General features: G+C 46.5%; 57 non-coding genes across 57 annotated transcripts; all 57 read left to right on the top strand.

Moving 5' to 3' along the window:
• The first annotated feature begins 43 nt into the window (after nt 1-43).
• On the top strand, nt 44-117 carry TRNAT-AGU (transfer RNA threonine (anticodon AGU)). The gene has a single exon. It is a non-coding gene; the product is annotated as a tRNA-Thr (tRNA).
• A 434-nt stretch (nt 118-551) lies between these two features.
• On the top strand, nt 552-625 carry TRNAA-AGC (transfer RNA alanine (anticodon AGC)). Its single transcript has one exon. It is a non-coding gene; the product is annotated as a tRNA-Ala (tRNA).
• A 264-nt stretch (nt 626-889) lies between these two features.
• Nucleotides 890-963, top strand: TRNAT-AGU (transfer RNA threonine (anticodon AGU)). Its single transcript has one exon. It is a non-coding gene; the product is annotated as a tRNA-Thr (tRNA).
• A 264-nt stretch (nt 964-1,227) lies between these two features.
• TRNAT-AGU (transfer RNA threonine (anticodon AGU)) lies at nt 1,228-1,301 on the top strand. Its single transcript has one exon. It is a non-coding gene; the product is annotated as a tRNA-Thr (tRNA).
• Nucleotides 1,302-1,396: 95 nt separating this feature from the next.
• Nucleotides 1,397-1,470, top strand: TRNAT-AGU (transfer RNA threonine (anticodon AGU)). Its single transcript has one exon. It is a non-coding gene; the product is annotated as a tRNA-Thr (tRNA).
• Nucleotides 1,471-2,241: 771 nt separating this feature from the next.
• On the top strand, nt 2,242-2,315 carry TRNAT-AGU (transfer RNA threonine (anticodon AGU)). Its single transcript has one exon. It is a non-coding gene; the product is annotated as a tRNA-Thr (tRNA).
• A 432-nt stretch (nt 2,316-2,747) lies between these two features.
• TRNAT-AGU (transfer RNA threonine (anticodon AGU)) lies at nt 2,748-2,821 on the top strand. The gene has a single exon. It is a non-coding gene; the product is annotated as a tRNA-Thr (tRNA).
• A 265-nt stretch (nt 2,822-3,086) lies between these two features.
• Nucleotides 3,087-3,160, top strand: TRNAI-AAU (transfer RNA isoleucine (anticodon AAU)). The gene has a single exon. It is a non-coding gene; the product is annotated as a tRNA-Ile (tRNA).
• A 94-nt stretch (nt 3,161-3,254) lies between these two features.
• On the top strand, nt 3,255-3,328 carry TRNAI-AAU (transfer RNA isoleucine (anticodon AAU)). The gene has a single exon. It is a non-coding gene; the product is annotated as a tRNA-Ile (tRNA).
• A 95-nt stretch (nt 3,329-3,423) lies between these two features.
• TRNAT-AGU (transfer RNA threonine (anticodon AGU)) lies at nt 3,424-3,497 on the top strand. The gene has a single exon. It is a non-coding gene; the product is annotated as a tRNA-Thr (tRNA).
• A 432-nt stretch (nt 3,498-3,929) lies between these two features.
• Nucleotides 3,930-4,003, top strand: TRNAT-AGU (transfer RNA threonine (anticodon AGU)). Its single transcript has one exon. It is a non-coding gene; the product is annotated as a tRNA-Thr (tRNA).
• A 265-nt stretch (nt 4,004-4,268) lies between these two features.
• Nucleotides 4,269-4,342, top strand: TRNAI-AAU (transfer RNA isoleucine (anticodon AAU)). The gene has a single exon. It is a non-coding gene; the product is annotated as a tRNA-Ile (tRNA).
• Nucleotides 4,343-4,436: 94 nt separating this feature from the next.
• Nucleotides 4,437-4,510, top strand: TRNAI-AAU (transfer RNA isoleucine (anticodon AAU)). Its single transcript has one exon. It is a non-coding gene; the product is annotated as a tRNA-Ile (tRNA).
• Nucleotides 4,511-4,605: 95 nt separating this feature from the next.
• On the top strand, nt 4,606-4,679 carry TRNAT-UGU (transfer RNA threonine (anticodon UGU)). The gene has a single exon. It is a non-coding gene; the product is annotated as a tRNA-Thr (tRNA).
• Nucleotides 4,680-4,943: 264 nt separating this feature from the next.
• On the top strand, nt 4,944-5,017 carry TRNAT-AGU (transfer RNA threonine (anticodon AGU)). Its single transcript has one exon. It is a non-coding gene; the product is annotated as a tRNA-Thr (tRNA).
• A 264-nt stretch (nt 5,018-5,281) lies between these two features.
• Nucleotides 5,282-5,355, top strand: TRNAT-AGU (transfer RNA threonine (anticodon AGU)). Its single transcript has one exon. It is a non-coding gene; the product is annotated as a tRNA-Thr (tRNA).
• A 434-nt stretch (nt 5,356-5,789) lies between these two features.
• TRNAA-AGC (transfer RNA alanine (anticodon AGC)) lies at nt 5,790-5,863 on the top strand. Its single transcript has one exon. It is a non-coding gene; the product is annotated as a tRNA-Ala (tRNA).
• Nucleotides 5,864-6,127: 264 nt separating this feature from the next.
• Nucleotides 6,128-6,201, top strand: TRNAT-AGU (transfer RNA threonine (anticodon AGU)). Its single transcript has one exon. It is a non-coding gene; the product is annotated as a tRNA-Thr (tRNA).
• Nucleotides 6,202-6,465: 264 nt separating this feature from the next.
• On the top strand, nt 6,466-6,539 carry TRNAT-AGU (transfer RNA threonine (anticodon AGU)). The gene has a single exon. It is a non-coding gene; the product is annotated as a tRNA-Thr (tRNA).
• A 95-nt stretch (nt 6,540-6,634) lies between these two features.
• TRNAT-AGU (transfer RNA threonine (anticodon AGU)) lies at nt 6,635-6,708 on the top strand. The gene has a single exon. It is a non-coding gene; the product is annotated as a tRNA-Thr (tRNA).
• Nucleotides 6,709-7,479: 771 nt separating this feature from the next.
• On the top strand, nt 7,480-7,553 carry TRNAT-AGU (transfer RNA threonine (anticodon AGU)). Its single transcript has one exon. It is a non-coding gene; the product is annotated as a tRNA-Thr (tRNA).
• Nucleotides 7,554-7,985: 432 nt separating this feature from the next.
• On the top strand, nt 7,986-8,059 carry TRNAT-AGU (transfer RNA threonine (anticodon AGU)). Its single transcript has one exon. It is a non-coding gene; the product is annotated as a tRNA-Thr (tRNA).
• A 265-nt stretch (nt 8,060-8,324) lies between these two features.
• On the top strand, nt 8,325-8,398 carry TRNAI-AAU (transfer RNA isoleucine (anticodon AAU)). Its single transcript has one exon. It is a non-coding gene; the product is annotated as a tRNA-Ile (tRNA).
• Nucleotides 8,399-8,492: 94 nt separating this feature from the next.
• TRNAI-AAU (transfer RNA isoleucine (anticodon AAU)) lies at nt 8,493-8,566 on the top strand. The gene has a single exon. It is a non-coding gene; the product is annotated as a tRNA-Ile (tRNA).
• Nucleotides 8,567-8,661: 95 nt separating this feature from the next.
• On the top strand, nt 8,662-8,735 carry TRNAT-UGU (transfer RNA threonine (anticodon UGU)). Its single transcript has one exon. It is a non-coding gene; the product is annotated as a tRNA-Thr (tRNA).
• A 264-nt stretch (nt 8,736-8,999) lies between these two features.
• Nucleotides 9,000-9,073, top strand: TRNAT-AGU (transfer RNA threonine (anticodon AGU)). The gene has a single exon. It is a non-coding gene; the product is annotated as a tRNA-Thr (tRNA).
• A 95-nt stretch (nt 9,074-9,168) lies between these two features.
• On the top strand, nt 9,169-9,242 carry TRNAT-AGU (transfer RNA threonine (anticodon AGU)). The gene has a single exon. It is a non-coding gene; the product is annotated as a tRNA-Thr (tRNA).
• A 435-nt stretch (nt 9,243-9,677) lies between these two features.
• TRNAT-AGU (transfer RNA threonine (anticodon AGU)) lies at nt 9,678-9,751 on the top strand. Its single transcript has one exon. It is a non-coding gene; the product is annotated as a tRNA-Thr (tRNA).
• Nucleotides 9,752-10,184: 433 nt separating this feature from the next.
• TRNAI-AAU (transfer RNA isoleucine (anticodon AAU)) lies at nt 10,185-10,258 on the top strand. The gene has a single exon. It is a non-coding gene; the product is annotated as a tRNA-Ile (tRNA).
• Nucleotides 10,259-10,353: 95 nt separating this feature from the next.
• TRNAT-AGU (transfer RNA threonine (anticodon AGU)) lies at nt 10,354-10,427 on the top strand. The gene has a single exon. It is a non-coding gene; the product is annotated as a tRNA-Thr (tRNA).
• A 264-nt stretch (nt 10,428-10,691) lies between these two features.
• On the top strand, nt 10,692-10,765 carry TRNAT-AGU (transfer RNA threonine (anticodon AGU)). Its single transcript has one exon. It is a non-coding gene; the product is annotated as a tRNA-Thr (tRNA).
• Nucleotides 10,766-11,197: 432 nt separating this feature from the next.
• Nucleotides 11,198-11,271, top strand: TRNAT-AGU (transfer RNA threonine (anticodon AGU)). Its single transcript has one exon. It is a non-coding gene; the product is annotated as a tRNA-Thr (tRNA).
• Nucleotides 11,272-11,536: 265 nt separating this feature from the next.
• On the top strand, nt 11,537-11,610 carry TRNAI-AAU (transfer RNA isoleucine (anticodon AAU)). The gene has a single exon. It is a non-coding gene; the product is annotated as a tRNA-Ile (tRNA).
• A 95-nt stretch (nt 11,611-11,705) lies between these two features.
• Nucleotides 11,706-11,779, top strand: TRNAI-AAU (transfer RNA isoleucine (anticodon AAU)). The gene has a single exon. It is a non-coding gene; the product is annotated as a tRNA-Ile (tRNA).
• Nucleotides 11,780-11,874: 95 nt separating this feature from the next.
• Nucleotides 11,875-11,948, top strand: TRNAT-UGU (transfer RNA threonine (anticodon UGU)). Its single transcript has one exon. It is a non-coding gene; the product is annotated as a tRNA-Thr (tRNA).
• A 264-nt stretch (nt 11,949-12,212) lies between these two features.
• On the top strand, nt 12,213-12,286 carry TRNAT-AGU (transfer RNA threonine (anticodon AGU)). Its single transcript has one exon. It is a non-coding gene; the product is annotated as a tRNA-Thr (tRNA).
• Nucleotides 12,287-12,381: 95 nt separating this feature from the next.
• TRNAT-AGU (transfer RNA threonine (anticodon AGU)) lies at nt 12,382-12,455 on the top strand. The gene has a single exon. It is a non-coding gene; the product is annotated as a tRNA-Thr (tRNA).
• Nucleotides 12,456-13,060: 605 nt separating this feature from the next.
• On the top strand, nt 13,061-13,134 carry TRNAT-AGU (transfer RNA threonine (anticodon AGU)). Its single transcript has one exon. It is a non-coding gene; the product is annotated as a tRNA-Thr (tRNA).
• A 264-nt stretch (nt 13,135-13,398) lies between these two features.
• On the top strand, nt 13,399-13,472 carry TRNAT-AGU (transfer RNA threonine (anticodon AGU)). Its single transcript has one exon. It is a non-coding gene; the product is annotated as a tRNA-Thr (tRNA).
• A 434-nt stretch (nt 13,473-13,906) lies between these two features.
• Nucleotides 13,907-13,980, top strand: TRNAA-AGC (transfer RNA alanine (anticodon AGC)). The gene has a single exon. It is a non-coding gene; the product is annotated as a tRNA-Ala (tRNA).
• A 95-nt stretch (nt 13,981-14,075) lies between these two features.
• TRNAT-AGU (transfer RNA threonine (anticodon AGU)) lies at nt 14,076-14,149 on the top strand. The gene has a single exon. It is a non-coding gene; the product is annotated as a tRNA-Thr (tRNA).
• A 264-nt stretch (nt 14,150-14,413) lies between these two features.
• On the top strand, nt 14,414-14,487 carry TRNAT-AGU (transfer RNA threonine (anticodon AGU)). The gene has a single exon. It is a non-coding gene; the product is annotated as a tRNA-Thr (tRNA).
• Nucleotides 14,488-14,919: 432 nt separating this feature from the next.
• On the top strand, nt 14,920-14,993 carry TRNAT-AGU (transfer RNA threonine (anticodon AGU)). The gene has a single exon. It is a non-coding gene; the product is annotated as a tRNA-Thr (tRNA).
• Nucleotides 14,994-15,258: 265 nt separating this feature from the next.
• TRNAI-AAU (transfer RNA isoleucine (anticodon AAU)) lies at nt 15,259-15,332 on the top strand. The gene has a single exon. It is a non-coding gene; the product is annotated as a tRNA-Ile (tRNA).
• Nucleotides 15,333-15,427: 95 nt separating this feature from the next.
• Nucleotides 15,428-15,501, top strand: TRNAI-AAU (transfer RNA isoleucine (anticodon AAU)). The gene has a single exon. It is a non-coding gene; the product is annotated as a tRNA-Ile (tRNA).
• Nucleotides 15,502-15,596: 95 nt separating this feature from the next.
• On the top strand, nt 15,597-15,670 carry TRNAT-UGU (transfer RNA threonine (anticodon UGU)). Its single transcript has one exon. It is a non-coding gene; the product is annotated as a tRNA-Thr (tRNA).
• Nucleotides 15,671-15,934: 264 nt separating this feature from the next.
• TRNAT-AGU (transfer RNA threonine (anticodon AGU)) lies at nt 15,935-16,008 on the top strand. The gene has a single exon. It is a non-coding gene; the product is annotated as a tRNA-Thr (tRNA).
• Nucleotides 16,009-16,103: 95 nt separating this feature from the next.
• TRNAT-AGU (transfer RNA threonine (anticodon AGU)) lies at nt 16,104-16,177 on the top strand. Its single transcript has one exon. It is a non-coding gene; the product is annotated as a tRNA-Thr (tRNA).
• Nucleotides 16,178-16,782: 605 nt separating this feature from the next.
• On the top strand, nt 16,783-16,856 carry TRNAT-AGU (transfer RNA threonine (anticodon AGU)). Its single transcript has one exon. It is a non-coding gene; the product is annotated as a tRNA-Thr (tRNA).
• Nucleotides 16,857-17,628: 772 nt separating this feature from the next.
• On the top strand, nt 17,629-17,702 carry TRNAA-AGC (transfer RNA alanine (anticodon AGC)). Its single transcript has one exon. It is a non-coding gene; the product is annotated as a tRNA-Ala (tRNA).
• A 264-nt stretch (nt 17,703-17,966) lies between these two features.
• Nucleotides 17,967-18,040, top strand: TRNAT-AGU (transfer RNA threonine (anticodon AGU)). The gene has a single exon. It is a non-coding gene; the product is annotated as a tRNA-Thr (tRNA).
• Nucleotides 18,041-18,472: 432 nt separating this feature from the next.
• TRNAT-AGU (transfer RNA threonine (anticodon AGU)) lies at nt 18,473-18,546 on the top strand. The gene has a single exon. It is a non-coding gene; the product is annotated as a tRNA-Thr (tRNA).
• Nucleotides 18,547-18,811: 265 nt separating this feature from the next.
• Nucleotides 18,812-18,885, top strand: TRNAI-AAU (transfer RNA isoleucine (anticodon AAU)). Its single transcript has one exon. It is a non-coding gene; the product is annotated as a tRNA-Ile (tRNA).
• Nucleotides 18,886-18,980: 95 nt separating this feature from the next.
• Nucleotides 18,981-19,054, top strand: TRNAI-AAU (transfer RNA isoleucine (anticodon AAU)). Its single transcript has one exon. It is a non-coding gene; the product is annotated as a tRNA-Ile (tRNA).
• A 95-nt stretch (nt 19,055-19,149) lies between these two features.
• On the top strand, nt 19,150-19,223 carry TRNAT-UGU (transfer RNA threonine (anticodon UGU)). Its single transcript has one exon. It is a non-coding gene; the product is annotated as a tRNA-Thr (tRNA).
• Nucleotides 19,224-19,487: 264 nt separating this feature from the next.
• On the top strand, nt 19,488-19,561 carry TRNAT-AGU (transfer RNA threonine (anticodon AGU)). The gene has a single exon. It is a non-coding gene; the product is annotated as a tRNA-Thr (tRNA).
• A 95-nt stretch (nt 19,562-19,656) lies between these two features.
• TRNAT-AGU (transfer RNA threonine (anticodon AGU)) lies at nt 19,657-19,730 on the top strand. The gene has a single exon. It is a non-coding gene; the product is annotated as a tRNA-Thr (tRNA).
• Nucleotides 19,731-19,863: the final 133 nt, after the last annotated feature.

Genomic DNA, 19,863 nt, shown 5'->3' with positions numbered 1-19,863 from the left:
AAATACTTCTGATGGTGTCACTGCCTGAACAAGACGCTGCGCAGGCGCCGTGGCTTAGTTGGTTAAAGCGCCTGTCTAGTAAACAGGAGGTCATGAGTTCGAATCTTACCGGTGCCTCGAGAGTCAAGACAAACGTCTCTCTAGTTTTTTGTTTTCGAATTTTAGTTCGAAATAATTCTGATGTTGTCACTGCCTGAACAAGACGCTGCGTAGGCGCTGTGGCTTGGATGGTTAAAGCGCCTGTCTAGTGAAAGGAAGATCGTGAGTTCGTATCTCACCTGTGCCTCGAGAGTCAAGACAAACGTCCCTCTAGTTTTTTGTTTTCGAAGTTTAGTTCGAAATACTTCTGATGGTGTCATGACCTGAACAAAATGCTGCGCAGGCGCCGTGGCTTAGTTGGTTAAAGCGCATGTCTAGTAAACAGGAGATCATTAGTTCGAATCTCACCGGTGCCGCGAGAGTCAAGACAAACGTCTGTCTAGTTTTTTTGTTTTCGAAGTTTAGTTCTAAATGCTTCTGATGGTGTCACTGCCTGAACAAGACGCTGCGCAGGCGCCGTGGCTTAGTTGGTTAAAGCGCCTGTCTAGCAAACAGGAGATCGTGAGTTCGAATCTCACCGGTGCCTCGAGAATCAAGACTAACGGCTCTCTAGTTTTTTTGTTTTCGAAGGATTGTTCGAAATACTTCTAATGGTGTCACTGCCTGAACAAGACGCTGCGCAGGCGCCGTGGCCTATTTGGTTAAAGCGCCTGTCTAGTAAACTGGAAATCGTGAGTTCGAATCTCACCGGTGCCTCGAGAGTCAAGACTAACGTCTCTCTAGTTTTTGTTTTCGTAGTTTAGTTCGAAATACTTCTGATGGTGTCACTGCCTGAACAAGACGCCGCGCAGGCGCCGTGGCTTAGTTGGTTAAAGCGCCTGTCTAGTAAACAGGAGATCATGAGTTCGAATCTCACTGGTGCCTCGAGAGTCAAGACAAACGTCTCTCTAGTTTTTTGTTTTCGAAGTTTAGTTCGAAATAATTCTGATGGTGTCACTGCCTGAACAAGACGCTGCGCAGGCGCTGTGGCTTAGTTAGTTAAAGCGCCTGTCTAGTAAAAGGAAAATCGTGTGTTCGAATCTCACCTGTGCCTCGAGAGTCAAGAGAAACGTCTCTCAAGTTTTTTGTTTTCGAAGTTTAGTTCGAAATATTTCTGATGGTGTCACTGCCTGAAGAAGACGCTGCGCAGGCGCCGTGGCTTAGTTGGTTAAAGCGCCTGTCTAGTAAACAGGAGATCGTGAGTTGGAATCTCACCGGTGCCTCGAGTGTCAAGACAAACGTCTCTCTACTTTTTTGTTTTCGAAGTTTAGTTCGAAATACTTCTGATGGTGTCACTGCCTGAACAAGACGCTGCGTAGGCGCCGTGGCTTAGTTGGTTAAAGCGCCTGTCTAGTAAACAGGAGATCATGAGTTCGAATCTCACTGGTGCCTCGGAAGTCAAGACAAACGTCTCTCTAGTTTTTTGTTTTCGAAGTTTAGTTCGAAATAATTCTGATGGTGTCACTGCCTGAACAAGACGCTGCGCAGGCGCTGTGGCTTAGTTAGTTAAAGCGCCTGTCTAGTAAAAGGAAAATCGTGTGTTCGAATCTCACCTGTGCCTCGAGAGTCAAGAGAAACGTCTCTCAAGTTTTTTGTTTTCGAAGTTTAGTTCGAAATAATTCTGATGGTGTCACTGCCTGAACAAGACGCTGCGCAGGCGCTGTGGCTTAGTTAGTTAAAGCGCCTGTCTAGTAAAAGGAAAATCGTGTGTTCGAATCTCACCTGTGCCTCGAGAGTCAAGAGAAACGTCTCTCAAGTTTTTTGTTTTGGAAGTTTAGTTCGAAATATTTCTGATGGTGTCACTGCCTGAAGAAGACGCTGCGCAGGCGCCGTGGCTTAGTTGGTTAAAGCGCCTGTCTAGTAAACAGGAGATCGTGAGTTGGAATCTCACCGTTGCCTCGAGAGTCAAGACAAACGGTTCTCTAGTTTTTTGTTTTCAAAGTTTAGTTCGAAATACTTCTGATATTGTCACTGCCTGAACAAGACGCTGCGCAGGCGCGGTGGCTTAGTTGGTTAAAGCGCATGTCTAGTAAACAGGAGATCATTAATTCGAATCTCACCGGTGCCACGAGAGTCAAGACAAACGTCTGTCCAATTTTTTGTTTTCGAAGTTTAGTTCTAAATGCTTCTGATGGTGTCACTGCCTGAACAAGACGCTGCGCAGGCGCCGTGGCTTAGTTGGTTAAAGCGCCTGTCTAGTAAACAGGAGATCGTGAGTTCGAATCTCACCGGCGCCTCGAGAGTCAAGACAAACCTCTCTCTAGTTTTTTGTTTTCGAAGTTTAGTTCCAAATACTTCTGATGGTGTCACTGCCTGAACAAGACGCTGCGCAGGCGCCGTGGATTAGTTAGTTAAAGCGCCTGTCTAGTAAACAGGAGATCGTGAGTTTGAATCTCACCGGTGCCTCGGGAGTCAAGACTAACGTCTCTCTAGTTTTTTGTTTTCGAACATTCATGACTTCTTTGCGCAAACACGTACACGGACACAAGGAAAATAGGCAAACAACACGGGCGCTCGTGTTGTTTGCCTCTTTTCCTTGTGTCCGTGTACGTGTTTGCGCAAAGAAGTCATGATCGAGTACGAACTCGCCCAACTTTCAGTACTTTTGTTTTCGAAGTTTAGTTCGAAATACTTCTGATGGTGTCACTGCCTGAACAAAACGCTGCGCAGGCGCCGTGGCTTAGTTAGTTAAAGCGCCTGTCTAGTAAACAGGATATCGTGAGTTCGAATCTCACCGGTGCCTTGAGAGTCAAGACAAACCTCTCTCTAGTTTTTTTGTTTTCGAAGTTTAGTTCGAAATACTTCTGATGGTGTCACTGCCTGAACAAGACTCTGCAGAAGCGCCGTGGCTTAGTTGGTTAAAGAGCCTGTCTAGTAAACAGCAGATCGTGAGTTCGAATCTCACCGGTGCCTCGAGAGTCAAGACAAACGTCTCTCCAGTTTTTTGTTGTCGAAGTTTAGTTCGAAATAATTCTGATTGTGTCACTGCCTGAACAAGGCGCTGCGCAGGCGCCGTGGCTTAGTTAGTTAAAGCGCCTGTCTAATAAACAGGAAATCGTGAGTTCGAATCTCACCGGTGCCTCGAGAGTCAAGACAAACGTCTCTGAAGTTTTTGTTTTCGAAGTTTCGTTCGAAGTACTTCTGATAGTTTCACTGACTGAACAAGGCGCTGCGCAGGCGCCGTGGCTTAGTTAGTTAAAGCGCCTGTCTAATAAACAGGAAATCGTGAGTTCGAATCTCACCGGTGCCTCGAGAGTCAAGACAAACGGTTCTCTAGTTTTTTGTTTTCGAAGTTTTGTTCGAAGTACTTCTGATGGTGTCACTGACTGAACAAGGCGCTGCGCAGGCGCCGTGGCTTAGTTGGTTAAAGCGCCTGTCTAGTAAACAGGAGATCGTGAGTTCGAATCTCACCGGCGCCTCGAGAGTCAAGACAAACCTCTCTCTAGTTTTTTGTTTTCGAAGTTTAGTTCCAAATACTTCTGATGGTGTCACTGCCTGAACAAGACGCTGCGCAGGCGCCGTGGATTAGTTAGTTAAAGCGCCTGTCTAGTAAACAGGAGATCGTGAGTTTGAATCTCACCGGTGCCTCGGGAGTCAAGACTAACGTCTCTCTAGTTTTTTGTTTTCGAACATTCATGACTTCTTTGCGCAAACACGTACACGGACACAAGGAAAATAGGCAAACAACACGGGCGCTCGTGTTGTTTGCCTCTTTTCCTTGTGTCCGTGTACGTGTTTGCGCAAAGAAGTCATGATCGAGTACGAACTCGCCCAACTTTCAGTACTTTTGTTTTCGAAGTTTAGTTCGAAATACTTCTGATGGTGTCACTGCCTGAACAAAACGCTGCGCAGGCGCCGTGGCTTAGTTAGTTAAAGCGCCTGTCTAGTAAACAGGATATCGTGAGTTCGAATCTCACCGGTGCCTTGAGAGTCAAGACAAACCTCTCTCTAGTTTTTTTGTTTTCGAAGTTTAGTTCGAAATACTTCTGATCGTGTCACTGCCTGAACAAGACTCTGCAGAAGCGCCGTGGCTTAGTTGGTTAAAGAGCCTGTCTAGTAAACAGCAGATCGTGAGTTCGAATCTCACCGGTGCCTCGAGAGTCAAGACAAACGTCTCTCCAGTTTTTTGTTGTCGAAGTTTAGTTCGAAATAATTCTGATTGTGTCACTGCCTGAACAAGGCGCTGCGCAGGCGCCGTGGCTTAGTTAGTTAAAGCGCCTGTCTAATAAACAGGAAATCGTGAGTTCGAATCTCACCGGTGCCTCGAGAGTCAAGACAAACGTCTCTGAAGTTTTTGTTTTCGAAGTTTCGTTCGAAGTACTTCTGATAGTTTCACTGACTGAACAAGGCGCTGCGCAGGCGCCGTGGCTTAGTTAGTTAAAGCGCCTGTCTAATAAACAGGAAATCGTGAGTTCGAATCTCACCGGTGCCTCGAGAGTCAAGACAAACGGTTCTCTAGTTTTTTGTTTTCGAAGTTTTGTTCGAAGTACTTCTGATGGTGTCACTGACTGAACAAGGCGCTGCGCAGGCGCCGTGGCTTAGTTAGTTAAAGCGCCTGTCTTGTAAACAGGAGATCGTGAGTTCGAATCTCACCGGTGCCTCGAGAGTCAAGACAAACGGTTCTCTAGTTTTTTGTTTTCGAAGTTTAGTTCGAAATACTTCTGATGGTGTCACTGCCTGAACAAGACGCTGCGCAGGCGCCGTGGCTTAGTTGGTTAAAGCGCATGTCTAGTAAACAGGAGATCATTAATTCGAATCTCACCGGTGCCACGAGAGTCAAGACAAACGTCCGTCCAGTTTTTTGTTTTCGAAGTTTAGTTCTAAATGCTTCTGATGGTGTCACTGCCTGAACAAGACGCTGTGCAGGCGCCGTGGCTTAGTTGGTTAAAGCGCCTGTCTAGTAAACAGGAGATCGTGAGTTCGAATCTCACCGGCGCCTCGAGAGTCAAGACAAACCTCTCTCTAGTTTTTTGTTTTCGAAGTTCAGTTCGAAATACTTCTGATGGTGTCACTGCCTGAACAAGCCGCGGCGCAGGCGCCGTGGCTTAGTTAGTTAAAGCGCCTTTCTAGTAAACCGGAGATCGTGAGTTCAAATCTCACCAGTGCCTCGAGAGTCAAGACAAACGTCTCTCTAGTTCTTTGTTTTCTAAGATTAGTTCGAAATACTTCTGATGGTGTCACTGCCTGAACAAGACGCTGCGCAGGCGCCGTGGCTTAGTTGGTTAAAGCGCCTGTCTAGTAAACAGGAGGTCATGAGTTCGAATCTTACCGGTGCCTCGAGAGTCAAGACAAACGTCTCTCTAGTTTTTTGTTTTCGAATTTTAGTTCGAAATAATTCTGATGTTGTCACTGCCTGAACAAGACGCTGCGTAGGCGCTGTGGCTTGGATGGTTAAAGCGCCTGTCTAGTGAAAGGAAGATCGTGAGTTCGTATCTCACCTGTGCCTCGAGAGTCAAGACAAACGTCCCTCTAGTTTTTTGTTTTCGAAGTTTAGTTCGAAATACTTCTGATGGTGTCATGACCTGAACAAAATGCTGCGCAGGCGCCGTGGCTTAGTTGGTTAAAGCGCATGTCTAGTAAACAGGAGATCATTAGTTCGAATCTCACCGGTGCCGCGAGAGTCAAGACAAACGTCTGTCTAGTTTTTTTGTTTTCGAAGTTTAGTTCTAAATGCTTCTGATGGTGTCACTGCCTGAACAAGACGCTGCGCAGGCGCCGTGGCTTAGTTGGTTAAAGCGCCTGTCTAGCAAACAGGAGATCGTGAGTTCGAATCTCACCGGTGCCTCGAGAATCAAGACTAACGGCTCTCTAGTTTTTTTGTTTTCGAAGGATTGTTCGAAATACTTCTAATGGTGTCACTGCCTGAACAAGACGCTGCGCAGGCGCCGTGGCCTATTTGGTTAAAGCGCCTGTCTAGTAAACTGGAAATCGTGAGTTCGAATCTCACCGGTGCCTCGAGAGTCAAGACTAACGTCTCTCTAGTTTTTGTTTTCGTAGTTTAGTTCGAAATACTTCTGATGGTGTCACTGCCTGAACAAGACGCCGCGCAGGCGCCGTGGCTTAGTTGGTTAAAGCGCCTGTCTAGTAAACAGGAGATCATGAGTTCGAATCTCACTGGTGCCTCGAGAGTCAAGACAAACGTCTCTCTAGTTTTTTGTTTTCGAAGTTTAGTTCGAAATAATTCTGATGGTGTCACTGCCTGAACAAGACGCTGCGCAGGCGCTGTGGCTTAGTTAGTTAAAGCGCCTGTCTAGTAAAAGGAAAATCGTGTGTTCGAATCTCACCTGTGCCTCGAGAGTCAAGAGAAACGTCTCTCAAGTTTTTTGTTTTCGAAGTTTAGTTCGAAATATTTCTGATGGTGTCACTGCCTGAAGAAGACGCTGCGCAGGCGCCGTGGCTTAGTTGGTTAAAGCGCCTGTCTAGTAAACAGGAGATCGTGAGTTGGAATCTCACCGGTGCCTCGAGTGTCAAGACAAACGTCTCTCTACTTTTTTGTTTTCGAAGTTTAGTTCGAAATACTTCTGATGGTGTCACTGCCTGAACAAGACGCTGCGTAGGCGCCGTGGCTTAGTTGGTTAAAGCGCCTGTCTAGTAAACAGGAGATCATGAGTTCGAATCTCACTGGTGCCTCGGAAGTCAAGACAAACGTCTCTCTAGTTTTTTGTTTTCGAAGTTTAGTTCGAAATAATTCTGATGGTGTCACTGCCTGAACAAGACGCTGCGCAGGCGCTGTGGCTTAGTTAGTTAAAGCGCCTGTCTAGTAAAAGGAAAATCGTGTGTTCGAATCTCACCTGTGCCTCGAGAGTCAAGAGAAACGTCTCTCAAGTTTTTTGTTTTCGAAGTTTAGTTCGAAATAATTCTGATGGTGTCACTGCCTGAACAAGACGCTGCGCAGGCGCTGTGGCTTAGTTAGTTAAAGCGCCTGTCTAGTAAAAGGAAAATCGTGTGTTCGAATCTCACCTGTGCCTCGAGAGTCAAGAGAAACGTCTCTCAAGTTTTTTGTTTTGGAAGTTTAGTTCGAAATATTTCTGATGGTGTCACTGCCTGAAGAAGACGCTGCGCAGGCGCCGTGGCTTAGTTGGTTAAAGCGCCTGTCTAGTAAACAGGAGATCGTGAGTTGGAATCTCACCGTTGCCTCGAGAGTCAAGACAAACGGTTCTCTAGTTTTTTGTTTTCAAAGTTTAGTTCGAAATACTTCTGATATTGTCACTGCCTGAACAAGACGCTGCGCAGGCGCGGTGGCTTAGTTGGTTAAAGCGCATGTCTAGTAAACAGGAGATCATTAATTCGAATCTCACCGGTGCCACGAGAGTCAAGACAAACGTCTGTCCAATTTTTTGTTTTCGAAGTTTAGTTCTAAATGCTTCTGATGGTGTCACTGCCTGAACAAGACGCTGCGCAGGCGCCGTGGCTTAGTTGGTTAAAGCGCCTGTCTAGTAAGCAGGAGATCGTGAGTTCGAATCTCACCGGCGCCTCGAGAGTCAAGACAAACCTCTCTCTAGTTTTTTGTTTTCGAAGTTTAGTTCCAAATACTTCTGATGGTGTCACTGCCTGAACAAGACGCTTCGCAGGCGCCGTGGATTAGTTAGTTAAAGCGCCTGTCTAGTAAACAGGAGATCGTGAGTTTGAATCTCACCGGTGCCTCGGGAGTCAAGACTAACGTCTCTCTAGTTTTTTGTTTTCGAACATTCATGACTTCTTTGCGCAAACACGTACACGGACACAAGGAAAATAGGCAAACAACACGGGCGCTCGTGTTGTTTGCCTCTTTTCCTTGTGTCCGTGTACGTGTTTGCGCAAAGAAGTCATGATCGAGTACGAACTCGCCCAACTTTCAGTACTTTTGTTTTCGAAGTTTAGTTCGAAATACTTCTGATGGTGTCACTGCCTGAACAAAACGCTGCGCAGGCGCCGTGGCTTAGTTAGTTAAAGCGCCTGTCTAGTAAACAGGATATCGTGAGTTCGAATCTCACCGGTGCCTTGAGAGTCAAGACAAACCTCTCTCTAGTTTTTTTGTTTTCGAAGTTTAGTTCGAAATACTTCTGATGGTGTCACTGCCTGAACAAGACTCTGCAGAAGCGCCGTGGCTTAGTTGGTTAAAGAGCCTGTCTAGTAAACAGCAGATCGTGAGTTCGAATCTCACCGGTGCCTCGAGAGTCAAGACAAACGTCTCTCCAGTTTTTTGTTGTCGAAGTTTAGTTCGAAATAATTCTGATTGTGTCACTGCCTGAACAAGGCGCTGCGCAGGCGCCGTGGCTTAGTTAGTTAAAGCGCCTGTCTAATAAACAGGAAATCGTGAGTTCGAATCTCACCGGTGCCTCGAGAGTCAAGACAAACGTCTCTGAAGTTTTTGTTTTCGAAGTTTCGTTCGAAGTACTTCTGATAGTTTCACTGACTGAACAAGGCGCTGCGCAGGCGCCGTGGCTTAGTTAGTTAAAGCGCCTGTCTAATAAACAGGAAATCGTGAGTTCGAATCTCACCGGTGCCTCGAGAGTCAAGACAAACGGTTCTCTAGTTTTTTGTTTTCGAAGTTTTGTTCGAAGTACTTCTGATGGTGTCACTGACTGAACAAGGCGCTGCGCAGGCGCCGTGGCTTAGTTAGTTAAAGCGCCTGTCTTGTAAACAGGAGATCGTGAGTTCGAATCTCACCGGTGCCTCGAGAGTCAAGACAAACGGTTCTCTAGTTTTTTGTTTTCGAAGTTTAGTTCGAAATACTTCTGATGGTGTCACTGCCTGAACAAGACGCTGCGCAGGCGCCGTGGCTTAGTTGGTTAAAGCGCATGTCTAGTAAACAGGAGATCATTAATTCGAATCTCACCGGTGCCACGAGAGTCAAGACAAACGTCCGTCCAGTTTTTTGTTTTCGAAGTTTAGTTCTAAATGCTTCTGATGGTGTCACTGCCTGAACAAGACGCTGTGCAGGCGCCGTGGCTTAGTTGGTTAAAGCGCCTGTCTAGTAAACAGGAGATCGTGAGTTCGAATCTCACCGGCGCCTCGAGAGTCAAGACAAACCTCTCTCTAGTTTTTTGTTTTCGAAGTTTAGTTCGAAATACTTCTGATGGTGTCACTGCCTGAACAAGACGCTGCACAAGCGCCGTGGCTTAGTTGGTTAAAGCGCTTGTCTAGTAAACAGGAGATTGTGAGTTCGAATCTCACCGGTGCCTCGAGAGTCAAGACAAACCTCTCTCCAGTTTTTTTTGTTTTCGAAGTTTAGTTCGAAATACTTCTGATGCTGTCCCTGCCTGAACAAGACGCTGCACAAGCGCCGTGGCTTAGTTGGTTAAAGCGCCTGTCTAGTAAACAGCAGATCGTGAGGTCGAATCTCACCGGTGCCTCGAGAGTCAAGACAAACGTCTTTCTAGTTTTTTGTTTTCGAAGTTCAGTTCGAAATACTTCTGATGGTGTCACTGCCTGAACAAGCCGCGGCGCAGGCGCCGTGGCTTAGTTAGTTAAAGCGCCTTTCTAGTAAACCGGAGATCGTGAGTTCAAATCTCACCAGTGCCGCGAGAGTCAAGACAAACGTCTCTCTAGTTCTTTGTTTTCTAAGATTAGTTCGAAATACTTCTGATGGTGTCACTGCCTGAACAAGACGCTGCGCAGGCGCCGTGGCTTAGTTGGTTAAAGCGCCTGTCTAGTAAACAGGAGGTCATGAGTTCGAATCTTACCGGTGCCTCGAGAGTCAAGACAAACGTCTCTCCAGTTTTTTGTTTTCGAATTTTCGTTCGAAATAATTCTGATGTTGTCACTGCCTGAACAAGACGCTGCGTAGGCGCTGTGGCTTGGATGGTTAAAGCGCCTGTCTAGTAAACAGGAGATCATGAGTTCTAATCTCACCGGTGCCTCGGAAGTCAAGACTAACGTCTCTCTAGTTTTTTGTTTTCGAAGTTTAGTTCGAAATAATTCTGATGGTGTCACTGCCTGAACAAGACGCTGCGCAGGCGCTGTGGCTTAGTTAGTTAAAGCGCGTGTCTAGTGAAAGGAAGATCGATAGTTTGAATCTCCCCTGTGCCTGGAGAGTCAAGACAAACGTCTCTCAAGTTTTTTGTTTTCGAAGTTTCGTTCGAAGTACTTCTGATAGTGTCACTGACTGAACAAGGCGCTGCGCAGGCGCCGTGGCTTAGTTAGTTAAAGCGCCTGTCTAATAAACAGGAAATCGTGAGTTCGAATCTCACCGGTGCCTCGAGAGTCAGGGCAAACGGTTCTCTAGTTTTTTGTTTTCGAAGTTTTGTTCGAAGTACTTCTGATGGTGTCACTGACTGAACAAGGCGCTGCGCAGGCGCCGTGGCTTAGTTAGTTAAAGCGCCTGTCTAGTAAACAGGAGATCGTGAGTTCGAATCTCACCGGTGCCTCGAGAGTCAAGACAAACGGTTCTCTAGTTTTTTGTTTTCGAAGTTTAGTTCGAAATACTTCTGATATTGTCACTGCCTGAACAAGACGCTGCGCAGGCGCGGTGGCATAGTTGGTTAAAGCGCATGTCTAGTAAACAGGAGATCATTAATTCGAATCTCACTGGTGCCACGAGAGTCAAGACAAACGTCTGTCCAATTTTTTGTTTTCGAAGTTTAGTTCTAAATGCTTCTGATGGTGTCACTGCCTGAACAAGACGCTGCGCAGGCGCCGTGGCTTAGTTGGTTAAAGCGCCTGTCTAGTAAACAGGAGATCGTGAGTTCGAATCTCACCGGCGCCTCGAGAGTCAAGACAAACCTCTCTCTAGTTTTTTGTTTTCGAAGTTTAGTTCCAAATACTTCTGATGGTGTCACTGCCTGAACAAGACGCTGCGCAGGCGCCGTGGATTAGTTAGTTAAAGCGCCTGTCTAGTAAACAGGAGATCGTGAGTTTGAATCTCACCGGTGCCTCGGGAGTCAAGACTAACGTCTCTCTAGTTTTTTGTTTTCGAACATTCATGACTTCTTTGCGCAAACACGTACACGGACACAAGGAAAATAGGCAAACAACACGGGCGCTCGTGTTGTTTGCCTCTTTTCCTTGTGTCCGTGTACGTGTTTGCGCAAAGAAGTCATGATCGAGTACGAACTCGCCCAACTTTCAGTACTTTTGTTTTCGAAGTTTAGTTCGAAATACTTCTGATGGTGTCACTGCCTGAACAAAACGCTGCGCAGGCGCCGTGGCTTAGTTAGTTAAAGCGCCTGTCTAGTAAACAGGATATCGTGAGTTCGAATCTCACCGGTGCCTCGAGAGTCAAGACAAACCTCTCTCTAGTTTTTTTGTTTTCGAAGTTTAGTTCGAAATACTTCTGATGGTGTCACTGCCTGAACAAGACTCTGCAGAAGCGCCGTGGCTTAGTTGGTTAAAGAGCCTGTCTAGTAAACAGCAGATCGTGAGTTCGAATCTCACCAGTGCCTCGAGAGTCAAGACAAACGTCTCTCCAGTTTTTTGTTGTCGAAGTTTAGTTCGAAATAATTCTGATTGTGTCACTGCCTGATCAAGGCGCTGCGCAGGCGCCGTGGCTTAGTTAGTTAAAGCGCCTGTCTAATAAACAGGAAATCGTGAGTTCGAATCTCACCGGTGCCTCGAGAGTCAAGACAAACGTCTCTGAAGTTTTTTGTTTTCGAAGTTTCGTTCGAAGTACTTCTGATAGTGTCACTGACTGAACAAGGCGCTGCGCAGGCGCCGTGGCTTAGTTAGTTAAAGCGCCTGTCTAATAAACAGGAAATCGTGAGTTCGAATCTCACCGGTGCCTCGAGAGTCAAGACAAACGGTTCTCTAGTTTTTTGTTTTCGAAGTTTTGTTCGAAGTACTTCTGATGGTGTCACTGACTGAACAAGGCGCTGCGCAGGCGCCGTGGTTTAGTTAGTTGAAGCGCCTGTCTTGTAAACAGGAGATCGTGAGTTCGAATCTCACCGGTGCCTCGAGAGTCAAGACAAACGGTTCTCTAGTTTTTTGTTTTCGAAGTTTAGTTCGAAATACTTCTGTTGGTGTCACTGCCTGAACAAGACGCTGCGCAGGCGCCGTGGCTTAGTTGGTTAAAGCGCATGTCTAGTAAACAGGAGATCATTAATTCGAATCTCACCGGTGCCACGAGAGTCAAGACAAACGTCCGTCCAGTTTTTTGTTTTCGAAGTTTAGTTCTAAATGCTTCTGATGGTGTCACTGCCTGAACAAGACGCTGCGCAGGCGCCGTGGCTTAGTTGGTTAAAGCGCCTGTCTAGTAAACAGGAGATCGTGAGTTCGAATCTCACCGGCGCCTCGAGAGTCAAGACAAACCTCTCTCTAGTTTTTTGTTTTCGAAGTTTAGTTCGAAATACTTCTGATGGTGTCACTGCCTGAACAAGACGCTGCACAAGCGCCGTGGCTTAGTTGGTTAAAGCGCCTGTCTAGTAAACAGGAGATTGTGAGTTCGAATCTCACCGGTGCCTCGAGAGTCAAGACAAACCTCTCTCCAGTTTTTTTTTGTTTTCGAAGTTTAGTTCGAAATACTTCTGATGCTGTCCCTGCCTGAACAAGACGCTGCACAAGCGCCGTGGCTTAGTTGGTTAAAGCGCCTGTCTAGTAAACAGCAGATCGTGAGGTCGAATCTCACCGGTGCCTCGAGAGTCAAGACAAACGTCTTTCTAGTTTTTTGTTTTCGAAGTTCAGTTCGAAATACTTCTGATGGTGTCACTGCCTGAACAAGCCGCGGCGCAGGCGCCGTGGCTTAGTTAGTTAAAGCGCCTTTCTAGTAAACAGGAGGTCATGAGTTCGAATCTTACCGGTGCCTCGAGAGTCAAGACAAACGTCTCTCCAGTTTTTTGTTTTCGAATTTTAGTTCGAAATAATTCTGATGTTGTCACTGCCTGAACAAGACGCTGCGTAGGCGCTGTGGCTTGGATGGTTAAAGCGCCTGTCTAGTGAAAGGAAGATCGTGAGTTCGTATCTCACCTGTGCCTCGAGAGTCAAGACAAACGTCCCTCTAGTTTTTTGTTTTCGAAGTTTAGTTCGAAATACTTCTGATGGTGTCACTGCCTGAACAAGACGCTGCGCAGGCGCCGTGGCTTAGTTGGTTAAAGCGCCTGTCTAGTAAACAGGAGGTCATGAGTTCGAATCTTACCGGTGCCTCGAGAGTCAAGACAAACGTCTCTCCAGTTTTTTGTTTTCGAATTTTAGTTCGAAATAATTCTGATGTTGTCACTGCCTGAACAAGACGCTGCGCAGGCGCTGTGGCTTGGATGGTTAAAGCGCCTGTCTAGTAAACAGCAGATCGTGAGTTCAAATCTCACCAGTGCCTCGAGAGTCAAGACAAACGTCTCTCTAGTTCTTTGTTTTCTAAGATTAGTTCGAAATACTTCTGATGGTGTCACTGCCTGAACAAGACGCTGCGCAGGCACCGTGGCTTAGTTGGTTAAAGCGCCTGTCTAGTAAACAGGAGGTCATGAGTTCGAATCTTACCGGTGCCTCGAGAGTCAAGACAAACGTCTCTCCAGTTTTTTGTTTTCGAATTTTAGTTCGAAATAATTCTGATGTTGTCACTGCCTGAACAAGACGCTGCGTAGGCGCTGTGGCTTGGATGGTTAAAGCGCCTGTCTAGTGAAAGGAAGATCGTGAGTTCGTATCTCACCTGTGCCTCGAGAGTCAAGACAAACGTCCCTCTAGTTTTTTGTTTTCGAAGTTTAGTTCGAAATACTTCTGATAATGTCATTACCTGAACAAAATGCTGCGCAGGCGCCGTGGCTTAGTTGGTTAAAGCGCATGTCTAGTAAACAGGAGATCATTAGTTCGAATCTCACCGGTGCCGCGAGAGTCAAGACAAACGTCTGTCTAGTTTTTTTGTTTTCGAAGTTTAGTTCTAAATGCTTCTGATGGTGTCACTGCCTGAACAAGACGCTGCGCAGGCGCCGTGGCTTAGTTGGTTAAAGCGCCTGTCTAGCAAACAGGAGATCGTGAGTTCGAATCTCACCGGTGCCTCGAGAGTCAGGACAAACGGTTCTCTAGTTTTTTGTTTTCGAAGTTTTGTTCGAAGTACTTCTGATGGTGTCACTGACTGAACAAGGCGCTGCGCAGGCGCCGTGGCTTAGTTAGTTAAAGCGCCTGTCTAGTAAACAGGAGATCGTGAGTTCGAATCTCACCGGTGCCTCGAGAGTCAAGACAAACGGTTCTCTAGTTTTTTGTTTTCGAAGTTTAGTTCGAAATACTTCTGATATTGTCACTGCCTGAACAAGACGCTGCGCAGGCGCGGTGGCTTAGTTGGTTAAAGCGCATGTCTAGTAAACAGGAGATCATTAATTCGAATCTCACTGGTGCCACGAGAGTCAAGACAAACGTCTGTCCAATTTTTTGTTTTCGAAGTTTAGTTCTAAATGCTTCTGATGGTGTCACTGCCTGAACAAGACGCTGCGCAGGCGCCGTGGCTTAGTTGGTTAAAGCGCCTGTCTAGTAAACAGGAGATCGTGAGTTCGAATCTCACCGGCGCCTCGAGAGTCAAGACAAACCTCTCTCTAGTTTTTTGTTTTCGAAGTTTAGTTCCAAATACTTCTGATGGTGTCACTGCCTGAACAAGACGCTGCGCAGGCGCCGTGGATTAGTTAGTTAAAGCGCCTGTCTAGTAAACAGGAGATCGTGAGTTTGAATCTCACCGGTGCCTCGGGAGTCAAGACTAACGTCTCTCTAGTTTTTTGTTTTCGAACATTCATGACTTCTTTGCGCAAACACGTACACGGACACAAGGAAAATAGGCAAACAACACGGGCGCTCGTGTTGTTTGCCTCTTTTCCTTGTGTCCGTGTACGTGTTTGCGCAAAGAAGTCATGATCGAGTACGAACTCGCCCAACTTTCAGTACTTTTGTTTTCGAAGTTTAGTTCGAAATACTTCTGATGGTGTCACTGCCTGAACAAAACGCACCGCAGGCGCCGTGGCTTAGTTAGTTAAAGCGCCTGTCTAGTAAACAGGATATCGTGAGTTCGAATCTCACCGGTGCCTCGAGAGTCAAGACAAACCTCTCTCTAGTTTTTTTGTTTTCGAAGTTTAGTTCGAAATACTTCTGATGGTGTCACTGCCTGAACAAGACTCTGCAGAAGCGCCGTGGCTTAGTTGGTTAAAGAGCCTGTCTAGTAAACAGCAGATCGTGAGTTCGAATCTCACCGGTGCCTCGAGAGTCAAGACAAACGTCTCTCCAGTTTTTTGTTGTCGAAGTTTAGTTCGAAATAATTCTGATTGTGTCACTGCCTGAACAAGGCGCTGCGCAGGCGCCGTGGCTTAGTTAGTTAAAGCGCCTGTCTAATTAACAGGAAATCGTGAGTTCGAATCTCACCGGTGCCTCGAGAGTCAAGACAAACGTCTCTGAAGTTTTTTGTTTTCGAAGTTTCGTTCGAAGTACTTCTGATAGTGTCACTGACTGAACAAGGCGCTGCGCAGGCGCCGTGGCTTAGTTAGTTAAAGCGCCTGTCTAATAAACAGGAAATCGTGAGTTCGAATCTCACCGGTGCCTCGAGAGTCAAGACAAACGGTTCTCTAGTTTTTTGTTTTCGAAGTTTTGTTCGAAGTACTTCTGATGGTGTCACTGACTGAACAAGGCGCTGCGCAGGCGCCGTGGCTTAGTTAGTTGAAGCGCCTGTCTTGTAAACAGGAGATCGTGAGTTCGAATCTCACCGGTGCCTCGAGAGTCAAGACAAACGGTTCTCTAGTTTTTTGTTTTCGAAGTTTAGTTCGAAATACTTCTGTTGGTGTCACTGCCTGAACAAGACGCTGCGCAGGCGCCGTGGCTTAGTTGGTTAAAGCGCATGTCTAGTAAACAGGAGATCATTAATTCGAATCTCACCGGTGCCACGAGAGTCAAGACAAACGTCCGTCCAGTTTTTTGTTTTCGAAGTTTAGTTCTAAATGCTTCTGATGGTGTCACTGCCTGAACAAGACGCTGCGCAGGCGCCGTGGCTTAGTTGGTTAAAGCGCCTGTCTAGTAAACAGGAGATCGTGAGTTCGAATCTCACCGGCGCCTCGAGAGTCAAGACAAACCTCTCTCTAGTTTTTTGTTTTCGAAGTTTAGTTCGAAATACTTCTGATGGTGTCACTGCCTGAACAAGACGCTGCACAAGCGCCGTGGCTTAGTTGGTTAAAGCGCCTGTCTAGTAAACAGGAGATTGTGAGTTCGAATCTCACCGGTGCCTCGAGAGTCAAGACAAACCTCTCTCCAGTTTTTTTTTGTTTTCGAAGTTTAGTTCGAAATACTTCTGATGCTGTCCCTGCCTGAACAAGACGCTGCACAAGCGCCGTGGCTTAGTTGGTTAAAGCGCCTGTCTAGTAAACAGCAGATCGTGAGGTCGAATCTCACCGGTGCCTCGAGAGTCAAGACAAACGTCTTTCTAGTTTTTTGTTTTCGAAGTTCAGTTCGAAATACTTCTGATGGTGTCACTGCCTGAACAAGCCGCGGCGCAGGCGCCGTGGCTTAGTTAGTTAAAGCGCCTTTCTAGTAAACAGGAGGTCATGAGTTCGAATCTTACCGGTGCCTCGAGAGTCAAGACAAACGTCTCTCCAGTTTTTTGTTTTCGAATTTTAGTTCGAAATAATTCTGATGTTGTCACTGCCTGAACAAGACGCTGCGTAGGCGCTGTGGCTTGGATGGTTAAAGCGCCTGTCTAGTGAAAGGAAGATCGTGAGTTCGTATCTCACCTGTGCCTCGAGAGTCAAGACAAACGTCCCTCTAGTTTTTTGTTTTCGAAGTTTAGTTCGAAATACTTCTGATGGTGTCACTGCCTGAACAAGACGCTGCGCAGGCGCCGTGGCTTAGTTGGTTAAAGCGCCTGTCTAGTAAACAGGAGGTCATGAGTTCGAATCTTACCGGTGCCTCGAGAGTCAAGACAAACGTCTCTCCAGTTTTTTGTTTTCAAATTTTAGTTCGAAATAATTCTGATGTTGTCACTGCCTGAACAAGACGCTGCGCAGGCGCTGTGGCTTGGATGGTTAAAGCGCCTGTCTAGTAAACAGCAGATCGTGAGTTCAAATCTCACCAGTGCCTCGAGAGTCAAGACAAACGTCTCTCTAGTTCTTTGTTTTCTAAGATTAGTTCGAAATACTTCTGATGGTGTCACTGCCTGAACAAGACGCTGCGCAGGCGCCGTGGCTTAGATGGTTAAAGCGCCTGTCTAGTAAACAGGAGGTCATGAGTTCGAATCTTACCGGTGCCTCGAGAGTCAAGACAAACGTCTCTCCCGTTTTTTGTTTTCGAATTTTAGTTCGAAATAATTCTGATGTTGTCACTGCCTGAACAAGACGCTGCGTAGGCGCTGTGGCTTGGATGGTTAAAGCGCCTGTCTAGTGAAAGGAAGATCGTGAGTTCGTATCTCACCTGTTCCTCGAGAGTCAAGACAAACGTCCCTCTAGTTTTTTGTTTTCGAAGTTTAGTTCGAAATACTTCTGATAATGTCATTACCTGAACAAAATGCTGCGCAGGCGCCGTGGCTTAGTTGGTCAAAGCGCATGTCTAGTAAACAGGAGATCATTAGTTCGAATCTCACCGGTGCCGCGAGAGTCAAGACAAACGTCTGTCTAGTTTTTTTGTTTTCGAAGTTTAGTTCTAAATGCTTCTGATGGTGTCACTGCCTGAACAAGACGCTGCGCAGGCGCCGTGGCTTAGTTGGTTAAAGCGCCTGTCTAGCAAACAGGAGATCGTGAGTTCGAATCTCACCGGTGCCTCGAGAATCAAGACTAACGGCTCTCTAGTTTTTTTGTTTTCGAAGGATTGTTCGAAATACTTCTAATGGTGTCACTGCCTGAACAAGACGCTGCGCAGGCGCCGTGGCCTATTTGGTTAAAGCGCCTGTCTAGTAAACTGGAAATCGTGAGTTCGAATCTCACCGGTGCCTCGAGAGTCAAGACAAACGTCTCTCTAGTTTTTGTTTTCGTAGTTTAGTTCGAAATACTTCTGATGGTGTCACTGCCTGAACAAGACGCCGCGCAGGCGCCGTGGCTTAGTTGGTTAAAGCGCCTGTCTAGTAAACAGGAGATCATGAGTTCGAATCTCACTGGTGCCTCGAAAGTCAAGACAAACGTCTCTCTAGTTTTTTGTTTTCGAAGTTTAGTTCGAAATAATTCTGATGGTGTCACTGCCTGAACAAGACGCTGCGCAGGCGCCGTGGATTAGTTAGTTAAAGCGCCTGTCTAGTAAACAGGAGATCGTGAGTTTGAATCTCACCGGTGCCTCGGGAGTCAAGACTAACGTCTCTCTAGTTTTTTGTTTTCGAACATTCATGACTTCTTTGCGCAAACACGTACACGGACACAAGGAAAATAGGCAAACAACACGGGCGCTCGTGTTGTTTGCCTCTTTTCCTTGTGTCCGTGTACGTGTTTGCGCAAAGAAGTCATGATCGAGTACGAACTCGCCCAACTTTCAGTACTTTTGTTTTCGAAGTTTAGTTCGAAATACTTCTGATGGTGTCACTGCCTGAACAAAACGCTGCGCAGGCGCCGTGGCTTAGTTAGTTAAAGCGCCTGTCTAGTAAACAGGATATCGTGAGTTCGAATCTCACCGGTGCCTCGAGAGTCAAGACAAACCTCTCTCTAGTTTTTTTGTTTTCGAAGTTTAGTTCGAAATACTTCTGATGGTGTCACTGCCTGAACAAGACTCTGCAGAAGCGCCGTGGCTTAGTTGGTTAAAGAGCCTGTCTAGTAAACAGCAGATCGTGAGTTCGAATCTCACCAGTGCCTCGAGAGTCAAGACAAACGTCTCTCCAGTTTTTTGTTGTCGAAGTTTAGTTCGAAATAATTCTGATTGTGTCACTGCCTGATCAAGGCGCTGCGCAGGCGCCGTGGCTTAGTTAGTTAAAGCGCCTGTCTAATAAACAGGAAATCGTGAGTTCGAATCTCACCGGTGCCTCGAGAGTCAAGACAAACGTCTCTGAAGTTTTTTGTTTTCGAAGTTTCGTTCGAAGTACTTCTGATAGTGTCACTGACTGAACAAGGCGCTGCGCAGGCGCCGTGGCTTAGTTAGTTAAAGCGCCTGTCTAATAAACAGGAAATCGTGAGTTCGAATCTCACCGGTGCCTCGAGAGTCAAGACAAACGGTTCTCTAGTTTTTTGTTTTCGAAGTTTTGTTCGAAGTACTTCTGATGGTGTCACTGACTGAACAAGGCGCTGCGCAGGCGCCGTGGTTTAGTTAGTTGAAGCGCCTGTCTTGTAAACAGGAGATCGTGAGTTCGAATCTCACCGGTGCCTCGAGAGTCAAGACAAACGGTTCTCTAGTTTTTTGTTTTCGAAGTTTAGTTCGAAATACTTCTGTTGGTGTCACTGCCTGAACAAGACGCTGCGCAGGCGCCGTGGCTTAGTTGGTTAAAGCGCATGTCTAGTAAACAGGAGATCATTAATTCGAATCTCACCGGTGCCACGAGAGTCAAGACAAACGTCCGTCCAGTTTTTTGTTTTCGAAGTTTAGTTCTAAATGCTTCTGATGGTGTCACTGCCTGAACAAGACGCTGCGCAGGCGCCGTGGCTTAGTTGGTTAAAGCGCCTGTCTAGTAAACAGGAGATCGTGAGTTCGAATCTCACCGGCGCCTCGAGAGTCAAGACAAACCTCTCTCTAGTTTTTTGTTTTCGAAGTTTAGTTCGAAATACTTCTGATGGTGTCACTGCCTGAACAAGACGTTGCACAAGCGCCGTGGCTTAGTTGGTTAAAGCGCCTGTCTAGTAAACAGGAGATTGTGAGTTCGAATCTCACCGGTGCCTCGAGAGTCAAGACAAACCTCTCTCCAGTTTTTTTTTGTTTTCGAAGTTTAGTTCGAAATACTTCTGATGCTGTCCCTGCCTGAACAAGACGCTGCACAAGCGCCGTGGCTTAGTTGGTTAAAGCGCCTGTCTA

This window comes from Rhipicephalus microplus, unplaced genomic scaffold (assembly GCF_043290135.1).
Source record: "Rhipicephalus microplus isolate Deutch F79 unplaced genomic scaffold, USDA_Rmic scaffold_62, whole genome shotgun sequence".
NCBI lineage: Eukaryota > Metazoa > Arthropoda > Arachnida > Ixodida > Ixodidae > Rhipicephalus > Rhipicephalus microplus.
Note: the sequence above shows the minus strand (reverse complement) of the source record. Positions and strands in the feature narration are given on the sequence as shown.